The 9,314-nt window shown below is 31.9% G+C and overlaps 1 pseudogene; it reads right to left on the bottom strand.

The window, feature by feature from the left end:
• Positions 1–4,527: 4,527 nt before the first annotated feature.
• On the bottom strand, positions 4,528–5,297 carry LOC129293819 (uncharacterized; annotated as a pseudogene).
• Positions 5,298–9,314: the final 4,017 nt, after the last annotated feature.

The raw sequence follows: 9,314 nt of genomic DNA, 5'->3' as shown, positions 1-9,314 counted from the left end.
ATTAGCTTGAGCAATCTTCTGATCAACGCTCTGTTAGTAATAACAATAAACAGACATATGTACATGTAAAAATCACATTACCTTCTAAGTTCTAACACAAGTGTCAACTGTCAGTTGTCTAGCATAATTCTGCAAACACCACTCCCGATCCGCGAAAATCTGGAAAGTTTTGGGACATCTTACCTGAACTGTTGACTTGAGTCTCGCTAAAGACTAAGAATTGTATGGCACACCATTGCATTTATTGCTTGCAAAGATACTGCTTCTCCATGTACCTTTCTCACCCTTTTCTCTGCTACATAGCAGAAGAGATGTACTTGTTAAGCTAAATCAGTCACAGGGCAACTCTCCTTTGGCAAGACATACCATATAAGTAACCATGTCAGATCAGATCCATCATATGATAATCTCCTGCCAAGAAAGAGAAGCCCTATGGCTGCTTTGCTTAATCATTCTCCACATCATCTTATTATTGCCGCCTCTGCACCTTCTCAGTGTCCCAAGGGCATCATAAATACTTCAAGTCATGAGCTTTCGTTATGGAATAAACCCTGTGACGGAAAAGCTATGCTTGAGGGTTATGCTGTGAATATCCTTCTAGGTTTATCTTCTTTTTCTCCCCTGCTCTTCGCTGACCTTCCCACATGGCCGAAGCTATTAAAAGTTGATTAAAGTGCTTTCTCTGAGAAGTAAATTCCAAGGAAATGGATGAAAGTTGGATGCTTGTTCCATTTTATGAAGGCCAGAGGCAGATGCTCAGCAGCATATGCTCATGTCCTATTCTCTTCTTTCATGAGTGCTTTTTCTATGCTGCTGCCTTTTCAGTTTTTGTAAGTTTAACACGCAATTTCAGTTGCTCAATCTGTGTCATTTCACCAAATTGATTCCAACGAACGTGATAGTCTAGCTAGTTAGCAAATCCAGCTTCCTCTTTCTCTCTTCTCTTGGACATATTTAGAAGTCTTTACCATGATATTTGAATGATTTGAATTTAATATTTTATAAAATAATTTTGAAGATGTTAAAATATAAAAGATGAATAAATCTGAATCATAAAGAAGAGAGGACAAGATGTGGAGCAGAGGAAGATGGTTACAAAAATGACTTTCAGTAAGTACTGAAGGTTGTATTACAGTTAGTGTCTCACCCTGCTTTGAACAAAATTGCCCAATAAGATAATATGATAAACAATTTTAAAAAAAAAAACGTTTGTGCTTCTTTGATTGCTGTCAATTTCAACATGAAACCAAACCCGTGCCATAATTTACTCAGGAATTTATGTCTTCCCACAAGACTATCGTGCAGGTCGCAGAGATCCGAAGAATGTTTTGGGCCCCAAGTGAGTGCTCAGGCCCAATACCACTCATCCAATCTGGGCTTCCAACTGGACCCCTCGTCCAATTCCTCCTTGCTTCTGACTCTGCTGCATTCCCTATTTGTTATTATATTATTTATTTTTTAAGTAAGAATTCAAAATTTCCCTCATCGCAAACATGGCTATGGCATCCCCTTTTTCCGACTCAGAGTACATGAATACTCCTCTCGTTTCTATTACAGGGCATATTTTAAAAAAAAATTATTTGATTTTTAATATAAAAATATATAATGTTATTATTATCATTTTTTAATTTTATCCATGTTTATAAATTTAATTTTGTAACTCATTGCACACCATGTATCTTTCTCTTTCTATTTTTAATAGGAATAAAATTAAAAAAAATTATTTTAAAACATATTTAATGAGTTAATTATTATATCTTAGTTCCAATCAAGCAATTGAAGTGTCTTATGACAGGGACAGGAAGTTAACCATTGTGTGCATTTGTTTTTTTTTTTTTTTTTGGTTCTGTTTTTTGGGTGGCCACTGTTTATATCGATTTTGTTGTCCATTGCTTTCGGGAGGCTTTATTATGCACAGACATTGAACACATCAATTTTCAAATGGCGTGATGTTATTTTTTATGCATATATCTTCGTTAACATTAAAACCATTCATCCAACACGTAGCGGCCTAGATCGGCATTCTGTCCATGTTATCATCTTAATTAATACCACCCATAAGTTGGCAATCAAGCTCGTGAATTTTTATATTTTATTATAATAAATATAAGTCGTGTTACTAATTGATGACTTAATTACCATGTATTTTATGAGTGAGAGAGAGAGATTGCTCTTTCAATCATTTCTCTTTCTAAATTGATTTTGGAGATCGACAGCATTCATGGACTAATTTACAGTACTCCTGCATTGTCATGAATTATTAAATTATTATTATTGATATAATAACGACTTTTTTATTATGGACGTCTCTCCAGCACAACATGCAAACTATACATGAAAATAATTTTTTATAGCCTAAATGTAAATAATTTTTCGGAGAATGACTATAAATTTCCAAAACATCAAATTAATGACAATTAGTTTCCAGAAAAATTAACAAAAATGATTTTCAATATTAGTTAGAGGAAGACATTTACAATCTGAGTGTTGTGCTTATACTAATTAAATCCTTATTTGCAATCAGAATTCTTGAAAACAATTAATTTTTTTATGTTTGTATACCTTTAATAATGTTGATAATTTGATATTCCCAACTTTATTGTAGGTCAGAGAGAGTATTTATTTTGATCTTATTTATAAATATTTCAATGATTATTGTGTTTATTTTTATCCTTTTGTCCTATTAAATGTTAAAAAAATTATTAAATATTAGAATATTTTATTTTCAAAGTGTGTATATATATATATATTCAATAGAGGTAATTGAAGAATAGTTAAATTTTTATATTGTTAATAAAATTAAAATTCTGAAATAGGTTAAAAATATAACACTTAAATATACTTTAGCATAAGCCACCTTTCAAACTTTCAACTTTTTCGTAGAGGGCCAAATTCAAATCTCCTGATCATACAACAAACAATATGTGAAACATATAATTAGTCATTTATTTTATTTTTATTTGTTATTTACAAGTACCCGTGATTGCAACCTGCTGTGGCTTCTCGAGAGGCGGCGTAGATTTTTTTTTTTTTTTTGGGTATTTTGACTCTCGCAAATTTAATTATGTTCTATTATTGCTTCACGGAAATGTGTGCTTGTAATATTTTTATGTGATATATTCTTTTTAATTTTGTTACAACAATAATTATGGAACCAAATCTATATATATATATATATATATATATACGCGTAGTCCGTTGAACACGAACTGGCCTACAAGTCTACAACAGTACAGTACAGTCCGTGTTATCATCCAAAGTCCAAACGAACAATTTGTATAAACTAGAAACGTATTCTCAAAATTGAGTTGTGTTTTTCACGAGGGATAGACTTTGATCTTTCAACAATCTCTGTGTCTTAATTGATTTTGGACGTCAATCTTTTCTTATAATATATTCTCATTCCCTTGGGCTAATTAACCATAAGCATCCATGAACTAAATTGACTGCACTTTAATTGTCACATGCCAATATATATATATATATATATTCACATTTTCTTACTTAACATATACACTGAAGAGGTCTAGAAAATTACTCCTTCAATCTTATTTATAGAGCAGATAAATAATATTTATTTTGGTCCTGTTAAGGCACCTCAATAATTATTATATTAATATTGCCAATTTGCCTCTATTAAATATATAAAAGTTTATTAATAATAGATATTTTATTTTAAAGAGAGTATATTTAATAGAGGTAAAGTTAAAAAATTTATTAATTTTTTTGACAATGAATAAGGCTTAAAGTTTTTCTTGATTCAATAAAAATTTTAAAAGTGCTTATATAAATAGGATTAAAGAAAATAAATGGTACAATAATTTGCTAAAATAAGTCGATTCTTTGAGTTTTGTACAATTGATGAATATAGTTTTATTAATCATGCTATAATCATATTGTGTTGTTGGCCCAAAAAAAAAAATCATATAATTGTATCGTGTCTCCACAGTATATAACATTCCATTTCAGCATATTATATATTGCGAAGTTCAAAAGTAGGAATACCGAAAAGTTCCAAACTATTTAATTATGTTAAAGATTCAAACTCAAAGTTACTTTCCATAGCCGCCTCTTCTTTTTTGCTCTCCTGAGGTTGAATTTTTGGACACAAATTAAAGAGCTGCGAACAGAATCAAACACACACGTAATAAAAAACAATTACGTGATGAGAATGGCTCTTTCGCCTCATTAGCATCTTCGCAATATTTATGCCCCAAGCACAAAAACATTTTCTTTTCCCCCAATAATTCACTTTCTTTCTTCGAAACGATCATCATACTCATGCCTAACTCTAGAAAAATAAAAATAAAAACCCGCACAATTCTTCTCTACATGTTTTGTTCTTTCTTCCGTTACAAAAACGAAAAATACCACTACGTAACAGTATCCAAGGAACACAAAGAAGTCCTGCCCAGCAATTAATTATCACTGATCCCCATATACTCTACTCTCATGCTATCAATCAGCCAGTACAGACAGGCGCAAAATATTTATTAAAATAAAAAAAAGATTCAGAAGAAATGAAAATGGTACACAACGCTTCTTTTATTTCCGTTGCCAGAGAAGATCAAAACACCACCGAAAATTTCCAAGATAGAAAAATACACAGAGAGAGAGAGAGAGAGAGAGAGAGAGAGTACAATAGAAATAGAGAAGGAAGGTGGAGAGGAGGAGGAAGACAAAATTAAATAAATAACATGATTAAAATATGTGTTTGTGTGTGTTGTATGTCTAATTAATTAATTAAGGTGGAGTACCTGAAGAATATGGAATCATGGTGCAGAGTTCATGGGTGTGATTTTGGATGACGAGCCGGGGAAGACATCGTCCGGGTCATGGATATGGGGATTCCGCTCCACGATAAACGGGTCGCCGCACTTGTCGCTGATGGTGTGGAGGGTCTCGCCTTCTCCGACCACGTATATCTCGTCGCACGGCCGATCACCCAGTGGTTTCCTCGGACGGCCACCGGAAGCCTCTTCGTCGACGTCCACCATGGAGCTCTCTCTTATGGTCCCCAATAGTATCAGAGTCAACACCCCACCCCACCCCACAGTCCCACGAGACTGTGTCTCCCATGCTTGTTGTCGATCCCTTCATAGCTCTCGTTTTACCAGACAACGACCAACCTGTTCTCATATATATGCTTCGTTGTGTACGAATAGTAGAAAACCAGCGTACGAGGAGGTCTGAGAATTTCGAGAAATCGCTGAGGATAATGGCTTCTTTATATATAGCTTTGAAATGAAATGAAACAAGAGATAGAATATGGATGGAGACAGGCACAGAGAGAGAGAGAGAGAGAGAGAGAGAGTTTTTTTTTTTTTTGTTTGGGTGCGGTTGGGGGATTTAAGAGTTTGATTTTAAGCGTGGGTAAAAAGAGGCACCTTCGATCCCAAAAAAAAAGACGGGGGCACCTTAAATTTCTTTATTTCTTTCTTTATTATCATTAACTTATTAAGCCGCATAAAAGCATAAAATTTGGTCAATTTTTTAATCCTATGCAAAAAATTCTTTGAATCATTAAAGATTAGGTTGACAATCAATTGCTTTTAAGTTGTGTTAATTATTTCACAAAGGGTGTTTGATTTAATTTGTTAAAATATAAAAAAACAGGGAATTATTTAAAAGTGAGATGAGATTTAAAAGAATTATTAGATGAAAATGTGTTATCAAGAAATGTATAGGGGAATTTTGGTTGGTGTTTTGGGTAGAAAGAAACTTGGGTTTAACGACAAAGAAGGAAGAGAAGTGGGTGATTAGTAGTTCTGGTGTTTGCTTGGTGTGGATGAAGGAAGTTAGGGCTCAACGACATCAAATTTTGGCGTTTTGTGCTTCCAACTTGAGACCACCATGGCATGACCCCAATGGCCATGACTCGGTCATAATTCAACTTCTTATCCCTCCATTATAAGATATAACTTGTAAAGCAATTTACATGATATATCCTCCAAATAATATTTGATGAATTGAAATGAAATTTGCGTTGGGATTTCAACTTGTTGAATTTCAGGTTTCGTTAAAAGTATGGCGTAGGATAGAAGTTGACAAGTGGACGCTGGCTGTTTGACACGTGGCGTCTTCGTTTACCACCAGATTCATCACAGCACGGTGGCGGTGGTGGGTGTCCAGGTTGTGAGAGTTCGCCATGACGGAATCATGAAATCAGAATATAAGAATTATATATGTGTGGTTAATGCAGATATATAATTAATATGAAATAATGAATCGATGCACCCATGAACAAATAATAAGCATTTGGTACACGTGGCTCTACAAATACTTCAGACCTTCTGAAAATATCTCAGGTTAATGAGGATTAAATTAACCATTTGTGACGTAGATCTTTTGAAATATTTTCTTCCATTCTGTTTCCTTGGATATGGGTGAAATCAAGGTGTTAGCTGTGTAGTTCCCCCATTTTCAAATATAAACAAAATAATTAATTTCACACAGTTAAAAAATTATTAAATATAATAAATCTATTGAAATTAAAAATTTGAACTAAATTATTTTTATAATTAATAAAATAATTTTTTAATGAAAATGAATATCGACTTTACAGGGATAAATTAGGAAAAAATAATATGATATATTTCTTAAACTTGTAATTTTATTTATAAATAAAAATAAACTAATAAATAATAATTTTTTTATATCATAAAATGGAGCAATACCTGTGTCAAGGATTAATAGAAAACTGTAATGAACTCTTTTTTTCTGAGTATCCCTGTAAAAAAATATAACCAAATCTCACCCTTAATCACATTATTACTGTATTTTAAATTAACTCTTTTTTTATATTTATTTCTATTAAATACCCTATTAAAAAATATAAAATTATTATCAATATGTGCACTTTAGAAATAAAGCAATGGTTATATCTCAAAAAGATAAAAATAATTTATATTTTTGCCATCCAACTTCTCAATAATATTTTTTGACAGGGGGAAGTACTATCTATCCAATGGGTTCTAGAATTATCACAAAAGTTAGAACCATTGCTAAAACATTAAATTTAATTTTTAAAAAAAAAATTATTTTCTGTAGGTCAAAAACTTAAAATTTAGCTATCATTCTAACAAAATGATTTGCTATAAATATGTTTGAAAGTAGTGCATGTTAAAATTCTCTTTATTGGCGAACGAAAAAATGCATTCATTTCTAATTTTTGCTATGAATTTGTCAGAACCGGATTCTTTTAGAATTCTCCCCCTTACAGTCTCCCGGGGCACTGCATTCAAACCTTAAAATCATATCCAATATCCCATGTCTCACACCATTTCAAAAAAATTTAATTTAAAAAATAATTCTTTCATAATTTATTCACCACTAAATATATTTTTTATTATAATAATTCAAATTTATTTTTTTATTTTTATTTTTAAAACTTATTTTAAAAAAATTACTTTATATATTCTATTAAATAAGTCAAGTCAGAATTTAAATAAGTTAGACTGTAAGCTTCTATGAGCCTACTTAAATTTATGCTTTTAAAAAATATATAGAGTAGACTTGTAGGGAGGTGGCAATATTCTTAGTTTCTTCTTGTACATTTGGATTGTATTAATTTTGTCCCTTCTTAAATTGTGTTAAAAATAATAATAAACATATTTTTTCCTGCCATGTGCCATGGGTCAATTTTAAATGATAAAGATGAGGGAGTCATATACAATTACCTTAAAATTTTAAAAAGTTTTATTATGTTTTAGTGGATTAAATTATTTTAACATGGGATGATATGGGAAGTATAGGACATTGATCAATATGGCTTGAAGGGCTTGGATGTGAAACACGGCTGATGGATTTTGAGAAGGATTCTGTATGGCCAATTTGCATTTTCAGACCTTTCAATGTGTAGGGTAGGTATTTTAATTGCCACGTACTGTATTTGCATTAAAACTTGTCTAATCTTTTGTCTCTATCAAACTTTTAAGTTAAGGACAATAAATTAAATGTGAGAGATATAGAATCCTAAGATGGTCCTGAATATATATGTGTTAAATAAAAAAATTTAAACAACAATTAGAATTGATCATGACAACGCTTTATGACAATCATGAGAATATGCCTTAAATGCAAAATAAAAATGCTAATTTAAGTAGCTTAATTTTTTTTTTTAAGGAAAAACATTCGAGACCAGCTCTAAATATCTACATAAAAAGGAGACAGCAAGTACAAGAATGTTCAGAGCAACCAACATGGCTTGATTGTATGATTTAAGAAAGGATTATAAATATATGAACGTCAATGCAGACAAAGGGCAAAGCCAGCAAGTTCTTCGTGAAATGGTGCCTAGTTTTCTCCACTTTGTTCCGTCCTCCCTCTCTAGTATTCATTTGTGTACTATTTTTTGGAGGATTCGAATTTATTTGTCGGGGTAGAGAGAGAAAGAGGGGCAGGTGAGAGGGAAGTAAGTGGTGGCATTATTTCAAGGCAAAACAACACATAAAAAGAAAGGCTAAAATAAAAAGGGATATTGAAAAGGTGGAGTTTGGCCACTCAAGTGTCTCTTATTACCTCTGAGAAAGAAAAGAAACAAGAGAGGTGAAGTGAACGAGGGATAAGGGTATGACCAATTCCAACTAGTTGAACCACACTTTGAAAAATTCAGTGCTTTTGAGGCAATTTGACTCAGTCCTTTAATTGCCAACATCAATCAGAATCTGGCACCGAAATTCAAACATGACCGTTTTGGGTTTTGTAAAGCACAACTTATATGTATGAATCAATTTTTTTTTTTTTGGGCTTTGGGCATTGTTTTTTTCTAGTGCTCCTATTATCAATTTTTTTTAAATTTTCGATGCTTCATTAGAAACCAATGTGTTGGTTTGATTCATATTGATTGGATCCTTTTTCAGTGTGTACTTGGTACTTATAATTCCAACCTTCAGGATTTATGGAATTATTGTTAAAGACTTCATTTACACTCAAATCAGTTTTGTTCGTTTTTTTTTCCCCTTCGTTACTTAAGGGATTATTTTTCTTCACAATTTCTTAAAGGCAAGGAGTGTATGTTGCCTTCATTGCTTAAATGTTTAATTATTAATCAATCTATCACCCAATAAAATGAGCAACTTTCTGCCATTAATTCCAATTTTAATTATTAATTAATGTACTGGATGTGACCCTCCCCTCCCACTTACGTCACCATATAAGTATTAATTTTGCATTAAAACCCACAATATAATATATTAATTAATCATCTGGATGCATATTATATAGTATATTAACTGCTAAACTTCATTCATAAGTAAATCAAAAGTCATATAAGAATACAACCTAGAATAATCGTCGTGGTTACATTTGTAGGT

This window comes from Prosopis cineraria, unplaced genomic scaffold (genome assembly GCF_029017545.1).
Source record: "Prosopis cineraria cultivar Desert tree isolate PC_DT_omini unplaced genomic scaffold, ASM2901754v1 PC14, whole genome shotgun sequence".
NCBI lineage: Eukaryota > Viridiplantae > Streptophyta > Magnoliopsida > Fabales > Fabaceae > Prosopis > Prosopis cineraria.
Note: the sequence above shows the minus strand (reverse complement) of the source record. Positions and strands in the feature narration are given on the sequence as shown.